Source organism: Molossus molossus, unplaced genomic scaffold (assembly GCF_014108415.1).
Source record: "Molossus molossus isolate mMolMol1 unplaced genomic scaffold, mMolMol1.p scaffold_m16_p_5, whole genome shotgun sequence".
Lineage (NCBI taxonomy): Eukaryota > Metazoa > Chordata > Mammalia > Chiroptera > Molossidae > Molossus > Molossus molossus.
The window spans coordinates 29,981,982-29,998,966 of record NW_023425388.1 but is presented as its reverse complement, the minus strand read 5'-3'; the positions used below and the strand labels follow the sequence as shown (position 1 = coordinate 29,998,966).

The window sequence follows — 16,985 nt, the reverse complement described above, 5'->3', positions numbered from 1 at the left end:
CTGTTGGGAGAACAAACCTTTAGGACAAAGGAACCTGCCATTTTAATGCACAAACAACACACACACACACACGAAATACTGGAAAAACACATTTTCCAAAGCAATACTAAAATAGGCATGACTCTTGAGATTAATTAGTATATTTATTTACTATACTAATTGATGTTAAATGATGACCGCCTCTAGGGAGAGAAATTAAGGAGAAGGGGACAAGAAAACGAACCAGGAAATCATTCTAGTGGAGTTTAAAGATCAGTGTTGAGGTCAGAAGCACTTACTGGGGGAAAGAAATGCAATCTTGGCAACAGTGAACACGAGTTCATGGGGAGAAGTGATCAGACGAAGCTGAAAGACCAGGAGTGGGGAGAGCTGGCAGCGGGGGAGTCTTACTACCAGGGCATTTTGACTTGTAGCCAGGACAGGAAACTGAGACATCTTAAAGAGTGAAATAAATGATCAAACATTGTTTGAGGAAGGATGTGCTCTGAGCTGAGTTTAAAATGCACTGAAAGAGAATGAGATTAAAGTAAGGAGACAAGTAAAAAATCTGAAGGAAAGGAAAATTGGCCTTCTACACTGTGATTGGACTATAAATCAGACAATCCTGAACAGAAAATGAAAAAATGTGACAAGAACTTTTAAATAGTTAACACTTTTTACCTAGCAAATGTCTTTCTAGGAATTTATTTTAAGAAAAAGTTAAAGGTAAACATCAAAGACTTAATGTTGGCAAACATGTTTATCAAAATATCATTCATGATAATGAAAATTTGTCTGGAAAATTGGTTGATTAAATTATGGCATGTCCATGCAATGACAAACAATGCAGCTATTAAAAATCATGCTATGTCAACTATAATTTAAAAATAAATTTTAAAAATTCACCAGGAGCCCTGGCCGGTTTGGCTCAGCGGTTGGAACGTCGGCCTGCGGTACAGAGAGACCCGGGTTCAGTTCCCACTAAGGGCACGTACCTCGGTTGCAGTTTGTCCCCGGCCCTGGTTGGTCGTGCGGGTGGCAGCCACTCGATGTGTCCCTTCACATCGATGTTTCTCTCTCTCTTCCTCTCTCTCCCTCCTGCTCTTTCTGATCAAAAAATGGAAAATGTCCTCGGGTGAGGATAAAAAATAAATAAATAAAATAAATAAATAAAAATAAAAATTCACCAGGAAAAAAAATCGTTATGAAAGAGTAACAATTATGGGGGGAAATGTTCATAATGAAACAGATTACAAAAACAGTTTGCATACTACATGTATGAGAAAAAAAATTGGCTGAATTATATTAATATGTATCACTAGTTATCTCAGAGTAGTAAAAGTCTGGGTGATGTTAATTTTTCCTCTATGATGTTTTCAGCATATTTCAATTTTTCTAAAATAAATATAACAGAAAGACGATTGACCACTTACTGAATGATTGAGCACTGCTGAATACTGTACTGTACATGTATTCGCTTATTTAGTCCTCACAGCAACCCTATAGGTTTTTAGAGATGAGGACACAGGTTCGAGGTTAAACAACTTATCCCTAGTTAGGCAGTGAGTGGTGGAGCAGGAAACGCCAATGGCTTTTGAATCAGAAAAGAAAAAACATTTTTTTAAAGAAGGTGATGTCTACTATGGACAATCCTTCATAAGCCAAAGCAGCTTGAGAAGAGACAAAAGAGCACATGAGCGAAGGTTTGTGACAGATGAGAAAGAACAATATGTAACACTGGAAGTGAAAGATGATGGAGAATAATGGGAGCACTGAATCAAGTGAAACATAATGTATTAAATCTACTTTTGAACATTCAACCGTAAGCCTGAAAAGTACCTGCATCTTTGTGTTTTATGGACTATCCCCTACTCTGCTCAAAAAGGGAAAACTCCCCAAGCAAAAGGTATTAGACTTTTTTTATAGAACTCCAAAGAAAAATACCAGAGTAATGATTTTGGTTATACATTCCAGAGAGACAAAAGCTATTTTCATGAAAAGCTATTAAGTAATATTGAATTAAATTCTAACAGAGCCCCCATTAGAAAAAGATCATGAGTAAATTAGACCTATGTTCAAATCATTTTTAGTATGTATTTATTTGTCTCTGGGAATCTGCAAAGGTCAAATTCATTTTGAACTTTAATAGACTTAAAAGAAAAACAGGCTTCTGATATCCTTAACTGAAACTATGCCTTATAATTTTTATTTAATACTGCATATTTCATAGTTGTGGGAGTTTATTTTTTCATCCCCTCCTTTTTAATCCAATGGTCTATTTTATTACCAATTCTAAGACTTAGTCTATAGTATGCAATTTTATATTTTAAAACTTTAGGTATGGTATTCAAAAGAAAGAAAACTCCACGTATGTTAAGCCAATTCTTACAGTACTTAGAAAATATTTTTAAAACCAAGGAATGGAGTTTATCATTAAGTCTGTAATGATCTGTGTTATAAATGTTGATCCTTCAAGACAACTTTGAAAAACCAATAGATGAGAGTCTAAGATGACAAAACCTGGGGAATTCATGTTAAGAAGAAATACCCACTTCTGCCTCAAGGATGGTCTGCCAAAGTGTGCTTTGCCAAGATTTAAAAAAAACACACAAAACATTCAAAATTTTAGTATTTTAAATTATTTGATTTTATAAATTACCCTTCCCCCTCACTTTATTTAACATGTACACACACACACACACACACACACACACACACACACACAACACACTCCTCTAATTTGGCAGAGAGAACACCTCAAGCTCCATTAAATGAATGGGACAAATAATAGATGACAAAGCCTTGCAGGTTATATTAACACCACACGTCTGCCTGACCTGGAACACAGTGCTACTGCTTCCTGTATGAGTGCTGACTATGGATGGGCACAGGCTTCTGAAACTGGATCAAAAGAAGACTAAAGCAAAGGGACTGATCCTTGACCCATCTTATGGGTCAAGTTATTACTGACCTCACACACACTAAGGTGCTAAATCTGGCTCAAAGGGCATCTGATCAGTGCCCCTCTGGGTGAGATGCAAACTTGGGCCTGAGGAAGACATACAAGAGAGGTAAGGTGGCAAATCAATTCTGCAGACACTGAGTAGGAAAAGAGCTGAATTTGGGGAAATGGTAATTCAGGAGTGATCACTAGGTATTTACTAGATAAGGAGAGATCATAAAGGAGATCCTTCCAAGTTCGTGCCACAAGAGGCTAGAAGAGAGAAGGGAGTAATACTTTTGTTGCAGACAAGATTTCCCTGCCCCTGAAGGAAGTGAATATGCCTGTGCTGATTTCGCAGCAGCCAGCACACAAACCACGAGTCAATTTACTTAGGTCCATCTTGGAATCCATCTTTCTTCGGGTAACATATTATTAACTTTTGACAACAGCTCTTTGGCTCCAGGCACTTGAAAACAAAGTCAGAGTGAGTGCCCTTGCCCCTCAGGAAGAGGACATACGGCAAGAGAGTTTTCCTCTCACACCTGCCAAGAGGGTCATTTTTTTGTGATTTTTGGTCTTCGCCCCTTCTCACCTGAGAAGACCATCTTGCACTCCTGAATTCATAACTCTTTCCAAGGAGGCGAATTTGATTCCATCAGGAAAAAGTGCCAGGCTTAACCCTGAAGTATATAAATGAAACCTAATGCTCATGATGGAGATTTAAGATTACACTGCAGAACCAAAGCTGTGGACACGCAAATGCTAGTCATGTGGCAAAATGGCCACCACAGAGGGCGTAACACTCAGCATGGGAGGGACTTGAAATCATACAGCCTATTTAATACAAAGACTGAAGTTTTCATTTAGTTTAAACATTAAGATGATGACTTAAGTTATAGGTTATTCAGGACAATTCCTCTGGAATTTCTCAAATGACAAACCTTTAATAACTTTATCAGTCATCTCCTCCATGTTTACTGAGGCCATTTTCATGTGGTAGTACCACGCATGCCATGGTGTGAAAATATAACTCAAACTCCACTTCCTGAATGAGGGCTTCCCTGACTGCAGACAGTGGTTTTTTACATGTAAAAATTTAAATTACATCCCCTTTCTAAGTCCCTACTCTCTGATCACAGTTAGGTATCAAATATGGCTTAGGCATGTGGTCCATTTTCCTAATCTTATGTTTTGGTCAAATCTATATTCAAACTATCTAAGGGATTAAAAATGTGTCTGAACAGGGGAGATGGGCAGGAAGAGATAAACCAAATAATTTCTATGCATATATGTAAAACCAGCAGACACAGACAATTGGGTGGTGAAGTCGGGGGCAAGGAAGAGAGGATCAATGGGGGGAAAATGGGGGACATCTGTAGTACTTACAACAACAAAGATGGGTTTTTAAAAAATGTGTCTGTATACTGTCTGAAGAAAAGTTAAGACTACTTCTCTACTACCAAAGTGATGTTTCATGGATTCTTTGCCACTCAGTTACCACACACATGACAGGCTAAACTTGTTCATAGTCCTTCTTTTAATGTATTTTTTAAAGCACACACACATCTAAGATCTCCTGAGAGATAGAAACATAGAAACAGCCCACCAGCAGATTTTTTCTTAAATCTGCTGAGAAAAGCAGCAGCCTTTAGCCAAAGCAGTCTTCTTAAAATCTTTTGATTGGTGAGTTCCTATCTTTTCAGCAGTTATAGAAAGAAGAAATACATTTCCTATTTCAAAGGCTCTACTATGGTTATTGATAAACCCCCTTCTATTTCTGAATTTTGGGTAATAACACTTGAGGAAAAATTAACTTCTGTGAGTGCTATCCACGTGTGTTCTAGAAAGTTCCATGCAGAATGTTAACTGAAAATGCACTTAGGGATTCAGAAAGCCAATGGGATCAACTGTTATAAATGAATTATAACACACTCATGAGTTATTAAGCAAAAATAACTCTGTGGCTATTTCAGAGGAGCAGTCCCTTAGGAAGGTAGCCCAAACATGGTCAGACAAAATGTTCCTTGGCTGGCAGTTAGGCCAGAGAACCCCTCTAGGGCCTTGCCTGACTCCCACCCCACGGCTACAAAATTCAGTAGTTGAATTCGATCAGGGTTTCTCAAGAGTGGTATTTCAACCAACTGCTCCTCAATCACCTGGGATGTGGGAGGGAATGGCTTTTTATTTTTTCCCTCCAATTTTTATTAATTTATTTTTGTTACAGATATTTCTACCCCCCCCCTGCCCCGTAACCCCTTCCTCCCCATTGTGTCCCCCCACCCCCCTAGCATTATTGTCTATGTCCATTGGTTATGCTTACATGCATACAAGTGGGAACGTCTTCTTAAAAATGCAGAATATTGGTCCTGTTCCATTTTTAGTAAATTGAGATATTTTGGTGGCGACTCTAGAATCTGCTTTTTAAACTTGTGCTGCATTTTAACAAGCTCACTAAAGGATGAAACCCACCAGTTTCTACCCCCTAGAGTGCTAATGTTCTAAGACATAGGCATGTGTATTCTTTCTTACAAAGCTATACAATGAGTTCTGATGTACATCCAGAGTTGTAATCAGACCCTCCACAATAACAGCCCATCTGAATCCCCCAAGACTCAGTTTGGCAAGTCAATATTTTTAATTCTTGTAAAAACCTTGACTGCACGCAGTGACATTCCCACATGACCTGCACCCTCAGTGCCACAGGCTTTTTCATGGTATAATATTGCCAATCTGCTCAGTCTCAGAAAGGCTGAGCCCTCCCAAAAGCAAACTAACTGACCTTGAGTACTTCTGATGCCATGAACACCTGGAGCCCTTTTCCAACAGCTTGTGGGCAATCAAGCAAGTCTCAGCAAAGCTGTGTAAAACAGGCCACAAAATGACCTGTGGCAAAAGCACCTTGAAAACAAAATGATTTCCCCTCAGCCGTGCCCAGGCATGGACAGAACACTGGCCTGACCTCTGCTGGGGACCGCCAGTGGATTTTGAAGCCTGGAAATTTGAAGCAAAATGCAGTAGAAAGAAAAGCAAATCGGCATCACCAGCAGAGTTGTGTTGAACTCCGCATACAGAATCTACAGGGTATCTTATTTTAGCAGGAGGAAAACGCGATAACTAATTGCATGGAAAAGCTATCATTTCAGCAGTGAATGCACCTGCTTGTGTAAATATAAAATGACACATTTTAAAATTTAAGTGGGCAAATAGTTTATGAACTTACAGAGAAAAATATATCCACATATCTTTCCCAAGTTCTGCTTGACTCTGAAAGGCAACCGCTGGATGAGCAGGGATGCAGTCAGGGGCTACATCCTTTCGATTAATATTTGAGGCTCTACTATGTGCCAGGCACCATGCTAGTTGTCAGGAATAAAGGTGGGAAAAAGTAGACACGTTTCTGTTCTTATGGTGCTTCTGGTCTAGTGAGGAGACAAAAATTAACCAAATAATCGCTTTAGTGTATAAAAAGACGCTCTAACAAAAGAAACAAAGTTCTTTGAGGGGAGAAAACAAAATAATCTAAACAGCCCGATGGGGAGTGATAGGTCTAAAACTTGATCAGGAGGTTCACGGGTAAAGGGGAAGAAGGGAGGAGGAAGAAGAGGTCAATATAGGCAGTAAAGACAGCATTTTTATTAATGTGAATTTTCAAAAATGTGGACAAATGAAAGCCACGGGTGAATAAAGTTACAATTTATAGGAGGGAAGGCTTTAAGAGGGACTTGAGGTCTGAGGTATTAGACACCAGCCTCTGGTCTGATGGGAACAGGAGGAGGAAGCCATGTGCACTACACTTGCCCAAATAAAACCAGTAACTTTCTGCTGTGGCGGGGCACGGGGTGGGGATTCATTTCTGTACTTCTTTTTATTAAAATGGGCTTATTATGCCCAACCAGTGTAGCTCAGTGGTTGAGCGTCGACCCATGCACCAGGAGGTCGCCGGTTTGATTCCAGTCTGGGCACATGCCCAGGTTGTAGGCTGGGTCCCCAGAGGGAGTGTACGCAGGAGGCAGCGGATTAGTGTTCTCTCTCATTGATGTTTCTGGCTCTCTCCCTCTCCCTTCCTCTCTCTCTTAAAAAAAAAAAAAAAAAAATCAATAAAGAAAAAAATTTTAAATAAGTTTATTATAGAGAATCTGAGTGAAGAACAACAGTAGACCCCTAAGCCTTGACTGCCAGTCAGGGCCTTGCGTGTTTTTCATTCTTTCTCATGCTCACCTAGCCCTCCCACAGTTGCCGGTCTTTGTTTAGTATACGAAACTGGTAGAGCCTTACTTACCGCTCCTTCCACATTACTCTAGAGTTGGGAATCCTTTGTCCCAACCTGAAAAATTCTTGCTCTAAAAGTCAGAGGAATAAAACTAAAACGAGCTTTTCTCTTTGCAGAAATGTATGGAGTTGCCTCAATAGGGTAGGAAGGAAGTCCAATGGTCTCTCCACGCTGAATCCCACTTCATTATCCTCCTGTTTGCATACATGGGTATATTCCATGCAGAAAGTGCCCCACAAACAGAAGAGTGGGGGAAAAGGACTCAACTGGGTAGTGTCGCTAGTATTTTCCACTTGGGTGAGACTTCATTCAGAAAGATGAAATCTGGGTCATTGAGAACATTCACATTTCCAGGGGCTTTCCCAGCTACCGGAGGAGGGCTGGAGAAATCACAAGTGAGGTGGGGTAGCCCAGCTCTTTAGCAGGCATATATTTAACAGCTTCTATTTATCGAGTACATACTGTGCCAGCACTATGCTTGGTACTCTATATAAATTACTTCATTTACTCCTCACAACAACGCTAGAAGGTAGGTATGATTATCAATACCTTGTAGATGAGCCTCTGCATACCTCTGATAGTCCCTTACTCTTCAACAAAATCTATAGTTTCATAGATATTTTGTGTAGGCAAGTTTCAGGAATCCACAGCTAAGTAAGACAGTACAATTGAACTGGAGCCAAGGGTAAAGTTGAGACACAAAAATACATGCTTTAAGATTGCTTTTATTTGTTAGAGAAGAATTAAAAACTGGCTGAGGTCTCTGGTACCCAAAGCAAAAATATAAAGGCAACCATCTGCACAGGTCAGAGTGTTTGTTCTTAAAATAAATTAGAAGATGGATCAAAATAATGCATATGGCAGACATTATTAATCAATAAAGAATTATTTGTCATTAAGCCCAGACCCACCCTGAGAATCCTTTCCAATAAAGTATTCCCAGGCAGCCACCAATCAATCAGAATTAGCGTACAAGATGAAACCTGTTTATGAGCCTTAGTCAAAATCCAGGGTGGCAAACTATGGCCCAAACACCTGTTTGGTTGGTTTTTAAATAAAGCTTTATTGGAACACAACCCCACCCAATTGTTCACATATCATCTGGCCTAAAATATGTACTATATGGCTCTTTACTAAAAAATGTTTGACAAATCCTGGTCTAGATAAATGGCTGAACTAAAGCAAAGTGTGTGTGTGTGTGTGTGTGTGTGTGTATTGTTGAGATCACATTATTTGCCTTCATGTACTAAGCACTGTGTTATGTTCCAGGTGTGTAAAACTAAGTTGTGCAGCCCGGCCGGTGTAGCTCAATGGTTGAGTATCAACCCATGCACCAAGAGGTCGCCGGTTTGATTCCCAGTCAGGGCACATGCCCAGGTTGTGGGCTTGATCCCCAGTGTGGGGCATGCAGGAGGTGGCCAACTGATGTTCTCTTTCATCGATGTTTCTATCTCTCCTTCTCCCTTCCTGTCTCTCTAAAACCAATAAATAAATAAAAAAGTTGTACAGAGTTGTTACCTTGAAACAGCTCATGTTCTAGCTACAGAAATGACTGAAGAAGTAATCACAAAAAAAATTGGTCAATTTTAAAACATAAGTATGAACAATTTACTATGTGAATCCACAAAGTGATTTAAAAATTCTAATACTCCAGAGAGATTTATTAAATATTCTATTTTTTTTCCACTTGACCATACAATCTAAAATGTCAGAGGGAGCCTTGGAAAGTGTAGCCCGGTAGCAATCTTCAGAGGAAATGGGTGAATAAAAAATGCAGCCAGACATTGTAAAGAGGGGCTGCTTTAACACGATGTAACAGTAAAAATGAAAAGGTCATTAGTCATCCTAAAACCAATGGGCAACTGGCAATGCCCCATAAAAACACCAACATAAGCAACTTTGGATTCTCAAAACTGTCATTTGTCAGGAACGACATAATCACCAGAAAATTAACAAGGTTCTAAAGAGATGTAAAGTTTGAATTAGGATTCATAGTACATAGGCAGGGATATAATAAATTCATAATTGTAGTAATCCACAGCTGCTTCAACCTTAGAAAATAATGAATTGCTTAGAGAGGGCTGTTGTCTCTGAAATGGCAAGCAAACTACATCTACTGTGGAGCACTGACCTGTCTTTATGTTCCATACACAGACAGTCCATATCCGAGGGAGATCCACCTAAAGATTTATTGCTGCAACAAGCATTTTCTAAATGTCATAAATCAGTATGAAAATAGTCAGAGTAGAAAAAGTATAAATTTTGCCATCTATAATACTCAATTGTTATTTCCTCTTATTCTCCAAGATAATACCTATGATTCTTCTTCAAAACATACTGTGTTGATCTAAGTGCCCTAGAATAAAGAAGTCAATCAACAAATGAACGTGACTTATGAGACACATTCAAAAAACTGAACTGTCTTTTCTAACACAAATCCTACATTCCACATTTAGGCTATTAAATAGTGAAGGTTAATACAGCTTAGAAGAGAGGTGACTAGCCATTTTTGCTTTGAATAACTATGTGGAAAGTAAGTGAGTTACCAGCTCGGTTTAAAATCTTTCCTTCAAGAGCTATACCAAACAAAATTTTATATGTAACACGTTTAAATAAAATACTTTAATGGTATCCTTCCAAAGAACTAGGTGAATTCTCAGGGTCCTTTCCAGTTCTTCAGTTAAGAGAAAATAAATTTGGATATATATGTGTGTGTCTTGTGTAATTTTTCAAATGAAAGTTCTATAAACGATAGCTCAGTTTCGTAATACGTCATTTAACAAGTGCCATCAGGGAATGAAGAGTTCCACGTAAGTGAACGTCCCATTTAACTCAACTTTACTACTCTAAATGATGAAAAATTATTTTAACCTCCTCTGATGGAAATGTTTCTAGAGTGAAACATATACTTCCACAGTTTTTCAAAGAGAATGCACAGGAGAAAATCCAGCAATTTTTTTTTTTGGGGGGGGGGTGATTTAAAGCCATCTTCAGAATATGGAGGGTGGGAACAGGCATGTATGTTACGTCTCCTCAGCTTGCAGTCGGTTCCTGCACCAAATCATCTGATTGCTGTGATGAGCTCTCAGTTCTCCCTCCATAAGCAGATAACCTTGCTTCGAAGCAGCTACTTTGTGCACAGTGGTCTAGCCTAAAGGCTTGAGAAATGTTTAACCTTACTGGAGAAAGGTGCATGGACTTTGGGATTGTTATATTTATGTCAGTCCTCTTTTTGTTTACTTCCTGGCCCATTATAGTGCCCTAGACAGTTGAAATGAGGTGGGGAAAGTCTAATCTTCATCCAGATAAGTGAAGTACATGTCAAAAATGTAAATATATAAAATGTAAATGCATATTTACCTTTTATTAGAAATCATAGAAAATTTTCCTTTAGATTCATATACTCTTAGAAAAATCCATCAAAATGGCATGAATAAAACTGGTAACTTTATATCTATGATATTGATAATACACATGGATAGATCAACAAAAATAAAGAACTGTTAGAAAATGTAAATGGAGTTGGTATGACTTGTCTTAGGCACATTTGTATAGTTTTGTATTCTTACTTAAATATTCATTATTTGGGTCAAAACCGAAACTCTGTCTTTCATGTCTGATTCTTTAGCACTTTGTACAATATCAGGCATAGCTCAATAAATGCCTGGTGAAAGAATGAATCAAAAGACTTCAGTATCACAGAAACATTTTAAAATTTCAAGATCCAAATTTTAGATAATCAGTTTACTTTAAATCATTTTATACTATATTTTTTTCCACTTCACTAGGAAAAAAAATCCATATGCAAGTGAGAAACTTCGAGCTGTATGCACTGGATGGACCATTTGCCCTAAGACCTGTCCACTGGTTTTCACCGTTCTCTATATAAGCCGAAACGATTAGAAAAGCAACTGGGATCTGGAAAGTTCTTATTTTTTATAAACAAGCATTATATAACTTTTAAGTTTTATTCTATCACATACTGAAACAGGTCACTAATATTTAGTTACATGCATCTTGTTAGCCAAATTAATGTTTTCAAATCTTGTACGTGATTGACCAACTTCCTAAAATATTAAGAAACCAAGTGTACAAGAATGAAATAACAATTACCAGGGAGTGTTTCCTGACGATGTTTCTGGAAACCTCCATGAAAAGTGGGAACTTCTATATTAATGGACAGTAATCATCTTAACTTCCAAGAGGTTTTGGTTAAGCATGCACCTATAGTTACCCTTTTCTCCACCAGATGGCATCCATGAATCAGGCGAAATGCCTAACTTCTATAATATTCAAAAGGGAAACAATAAAATGTAGCAAGGGATAACTGTCCTCTTATCTCCTAGATGAGCAATTATCAAAATTCAGTTATGAAAAGCAGATGGCTGCCTGTACTGGGTTACAAAGCAGGACTAGTAATTCATTCAAGTGTTCATTCTTTCAACATTCGTTGAGTGTTAATGCTCCTAGCATTATGCTGAATACAGAGAACAGAAAGTCATTGCCCTCAAGGAGCTTATGATTTACGGAAACATATGAGTGGTAAAGAGATACCTACAAAAGGGTACAATAAATTCTCTAATTCAGAAGCCGTGGAAACACCATGTTAGAAGGGATGTGTGAGCTGAATCTCAAGGGATGTAAGGGATGAGCAGAACAATAGGCTGAGGAGCTCCCGGGCAAGGAGCACAGCCCACACAAAGAGCACAGTCCACACCACACCAGGTGTGAAAAACCTGGCATGTGTGAGGCTAAAATTGGGTTTTAGGGCTGGAATGAAGAGTGTGTATGTGAGTTTCAAGGATGGACAGGTGGAGGAAATGGCAGAAGATGAACTAACAGCAGGCTGGAATCATGTGTATATACTTAGGAATTTTAATTCTATAATAATAAATAGCATTAGTTAATATTTATTGATACTTCTGTATGCTGAACACTAGGCTAAGCACTCAAATGCATTATCTTATTTACTCCTCATTATAACCCAAAAATATGTACTAGTTATATTCCCATTTTTTAGATAAGGCCTCAAAAGGTTAACTTGCTTAGATTAGCAAATGGCAGAGCAGGGATTTCAATCAAAGTCAATATTTGATTCTAAAATAAAATGATCAAATCCATGGCTTGTAAAGAATCTTCTTGTAGAGTCTACAATGCAAACAAATCCCTAAGTGTTTTAAACAAAATAATGGACCAGACTTGTTATTGAGAACAGCAGGTGGGGCAGCAGTATGGACACATTGACGCTGGCGAAGTCTGGCAGAGGAAGATCTGAAGTACATATATTAAGTTCATCATATTAAATCAGATGGAAACAGATCAATTATTTTCAAATACAATTGCTTCCTGGAGCTTTAAACTGACTTTATCTTACTGAGATTAAATGCTTTTTTAAAAAACAATTTCCAGTCTGGCTGGTGTGGCTCAGTGGTTGAGCGTCGACCCATGCACCAGGAGGTCCCTGTTCGATTCCCGATCAGGACACATGCCAGGTTGTGGACCGATCTCCAGTGGGGGGCATGCAAGAGGAGGCCAATCAGTGTTTTCTCTCATCGATGTTTCTATCTTTCTCTCCCTCTCCCTTCCTCTCTCTACAATCAATAAAAGAAAAGAAAAAATTAAAAGAAAAAATAATTTCTAGGCTGCAGAGTTGATTATGCTTTGGGGCCCTAAAAACTAAATATTTCCCAAAGAAATTCCTAGGTATGATTGAGTCACGTTTCAGTTCTTTTTTTCTTTTTTTTTCAGCTTTACTGAGGTATAATTGACACCTAAATTTGTAAGATATTTAAAGTGTACATCATGGTGATTCGATATATGTATACACTGTGAAAGGATCCCCCCACCCCCATCTAGTTAATTAACACATTTATCACTTCCTCATACTTATCTTTGTGTGTGGGGAGGGCACTTAAGTTCTCTCTCAGCAAATTTCAATTATATAATTTAATTGTTCTTTAGGCAATAATCAAGGAAAGGATAATTTGAAATGACCTATATGACAACTTTTCTAATATACTTTGTGGAAGAAGAAGTATAACATTCTTGTTGAGCTATTCCATAGACTTGTGAATTAAATATGATGGATCAACGTTTGAGAATGCATGAAGAAATGTAGTTATTGCTCTCTCTGTGACTTTAAAAAAATAGCTGAACCAATTCATAGATGTTATTTTAAAAAGTAAATTTCCCAGCGAATTCCCAGAACTCACTGTAAACAATATGTTGGAGAACTGCCACGGTCTTTCCTTGGGTTCCCACTGTGCACCGGTCTATTAACAGTCTCTCCCCACCACCCACAAACTTGAAAAAGCTTGAGAAGTGCACTAGGCATGCTCTCCTTGGGCACTTCATTCTACTCCACAGTAAACTGTGGGGCAATCAAGTTTTCTGCTGTTGCAGCTTTTTCTGGAAGGAATGCTGAACAAAACTAGGAAACCTGGGTCCCAGGTTGCACTGCAATTGTCTGCTTTGCAGCTGTGTGCTTTCACACACATTGCTTAACCTCTCTGGCCTTCAGTCTCCTCATCTGCAAGACAGGAAAGTGGGCTGAAGGGAAAATACTGGGTTGGAGGATCTTCAAAATCTTTTTCTGTCTTAAATTTTATTCCATGAATTTTAAAAATGTATTTACCTACCTGACTGTTTCCTTCTATCATACCATCCTACTTTGGAGGTGCAAATTAAGTAATGTAAGCCTGAGAACTGCCTATAATTCAATAGACTAATAGCAGAGAGAAGTAATAGTTCACAGGTTCCTAATATCAGTTTTGCAAACTTTCTGTTTTGCAGGTATCATATTAAGTGGTAATTTCTCAAAGTGAAATTGTATAAGTCTAGCCAACAGAAGGCATTATGATTATCCAGATGGTTAAAAAATATGCTCATATTTTTAGGTATCAGTGGAACAGAAGTTTCTCCAAAACCTCTATGTTAGTTTAGTGACTTAGCAGCCATCAATTGGCAGAATGGAACCCTAACTGAATGAACAGAACCAGCTAAGAATCAGATGGCTTCAAATTCCTGCTGTCACATTAGCAACAATGAACAAATTCGTTTAATAAATACAGCAATTCTCTCGCTGAGTCTTAACTAAGGCAGCAAAAATGAGACCTAGTATGAATAATCTTCAGCATTAGAAGCGTGGTGTTAAACAGGCAGTCATGATATAGGAACAAAGCAGGAAAAATACTTATAAAAGTGTAAAAACACCCTTTCGGGCAAGCACTCTTGATGTCAGTCTCTTAAAAAGATTGAAATATCACCTAACTTAAACTATGCACTCTTAATGTATGTAGATCTAGCATTGCAAAAGCTAACATTACCAATAGTTTAAATATTGAAATACATTTAGCAGGTATCCTGAACTCGTGGCATAAGTTTCTACCATTCAATGACTCTTCATGCTAACTCATTGCACTTTTGGGCATAAAACATTTGGGACCTAGATGAATATAGAATTATAAAAACAGTCCAAAGTGTTAAAATGTTTTAACCAGACAATAGGCATTTTATTTGTTATGTCAAAGACTTCCCTTATGTGGTTTTTGCATTCTTTTATTATTAAATGAAATGGCTGAAAAATGAAAAGAGTTTTAAATCAGAGACAACTATGAAATGAATTTAAATTATTTTACTAGCTCCTGGGAAACATGTTTTGGTACAATTTATTCCGAGTTTACTTTTCTTCATGTGTCATTAGACTGATACCTAGGATTGAGTAAATCTTGAACCATTAAAATAATGTCAAGAAATTAAATTGAAAATTCTCCCCCAATTCCCCACACATGACAGTCATAATAGATGAGAGAAACAGACAAGCAAAACACATAGGTCAAGGATCAATTTCAAACCCATATGCAAATCAGGGCCTTTGTTTATTGCTGAGCCTTCTGTGGGGCTCTCTTTGCCTGCAGTCAGACGCAGGCCTGGGGGAGCAGTGGGGGTGGAGGACACAGCCGCTGGCACCTCCAGCTACTAGATTGCCAAAATGTTTTTCTGATTTTTCTACAGTACAAGAAAACACGAACCATTCAAAGGGAAAATGCATTGTTTAGGAGATATAGTATAAGGACCTGATGACATTTTCCAGTGGTGGAGCTGCTAGTAATCAAATATCAAGGAGTTAATGGCCTGGCTGGCTCAAGGAGCTTTGATTTGGTGCAGTTAGGACCCCTTCAGTGGCCTCATTCCCCACTCAAGTTCCCAAGGGGCACAGCTCCAGGCCCCGGGACAAGTCCGCTGGGAAAGACAAACAGGGGAGCGGCAGCACCCACCGTCTGTGCAGCACGACTTCAGCACAGCCCAAGCATAGCCGTCTTCCCATATCCCCGGGTCTCTGCTGCAGTGCCCTGGTGCTGGCCCAGCACAGTGTAACCGATGGATCACTACTCTTGATTACTTGAAACCAAACACAAGAAGGAAACATTTATGTACAGGTACAGATGGATTTACCCAGTCACTCCCTTGGCCTCCTGCCTGCCAGAAAGGTGCCCTGGCTGCTGCAGATTACACAATTCTCTAAAGGTGGAGCTGGAGTAGAGATCAGATTAATACGTCAAAATCTAAAACTACATCCTGCAGGATGGGAAAATTAAATGACTGCCAATATAAAATTCACAGAACTCATTCTGTATAACTAAAAGGAATCGAAGAGTCCCTGCAGAGTACAAGTTCTCTTTAAAGAAAACAACACTGCATATAAGTTATCTTGTTCACTTTGCACAGTGATAGCCAAGAAAGCCTCTTCCAAGGCTTTTTTCAGTCACCAAGGAATGGAGGCACCGGGCGTGAAAACGCAGAGGTGGAGCAGTCTGGACTCTCCTTGAAGTCCCAGCAGCCGCCTTCAGGGAGCATGGCACAGGTCCTCACTAGGCCGGGCATGTACGGACTGCGATACCTTCGGGGCTGGGTGTGAAGGCCTCTGTCTTCAGATAAATGTTTTGTCCCTGTCTAGTCATATTTATATAATCGACAGAACAACACAGAACCATCAGAAATGATGATGTAAAAGAAATGTTAATAATGTGAACATATCTATAGTATATTGCTAACTGAAAAAGAAAAGTCCTGTGGCATGAACTCACACACACACATAAAATGAGGGTGTCGCCCACAGAACCACTCTCGATAGTGCTTCTCTCTGGGTGGAGGAATTCTATGTGATTTTTTTCTTCTTTAAGTTTTTTTCTACTTTTCGGGATTTCTATACAATACATACATATTACTTTTGCAATAAAAATAATCTTGAATGAAAAGAAAGTAGAAAAAATAGATCGAGCCATCTCTTTCTCGCAGAAAAGAGTGAGTCCAAAATAATGAATGTGTAATCTCTTAAATTTACCTCTTAAATGCTAACCTTCCCTCCTTTCTCATTGTTTGACTTTGGTCCCAGCAGGAAACCTACCAAAAAAAAGTATTTGGGATGGGAAGAACACAGATGTAAGCAGTCTAAAAATAGAAGACGCAGCAAGAAGTTGTTTTACACTAATACCAACACGGAATAAGATGCCATGAGGCATTCTTTTTAACACAGTTTAGTGGTTTCCACTTTTTAAAAAATTGATCATCTACATTTCTTGTTTTTCATATTCTCAACTTGTCAACTTGCATTTAAAATGAATAATGTGCTAAAGTTGAAAACATTTGGTCTTGTTACCCTCTGGCTTTCAAAGAAAAAAAAAGACCAGTTCCCTGTAGGAATAGGATTAATGACATATGGTAATTACACCATTAGGTTGAAATATCCTTAACAGCATAAACCTCCATTAAACATTCCTCAAGAGGCACTCT

The 16,985-nt window shown here is 38.5% G+C and overlaps 1 protein-coding gene across 3 annotated transcripts in view; it reads right to left on the bottom strand.

Moving 5' to 3' along the window:
• PPM1L (protein phosphatase, Mg2+/Mn2+ dependent 1L) overlaps nt 1-16,985 on the bottom strand; it is a 248,372-nt gene that overhangs the window by 79,784 nt on the left and 151,603 nt on the right. The window contains exon 1 of one of the 3 annotated variants that reach the window (XM_036242256.1): nt 15,470-15,625. The exons of the other annotated variants lie outside the window; for them this stretch is intronic. The gene's annotated coding sequence lies outside the window, so the exon portion shown is untranslated. Of the gene's footprint in view, nt 1-15,469; nt 15,626-16,985 lie in introns of those variants that run through there. 3 annotated transcript variants of the gene reach the window in all.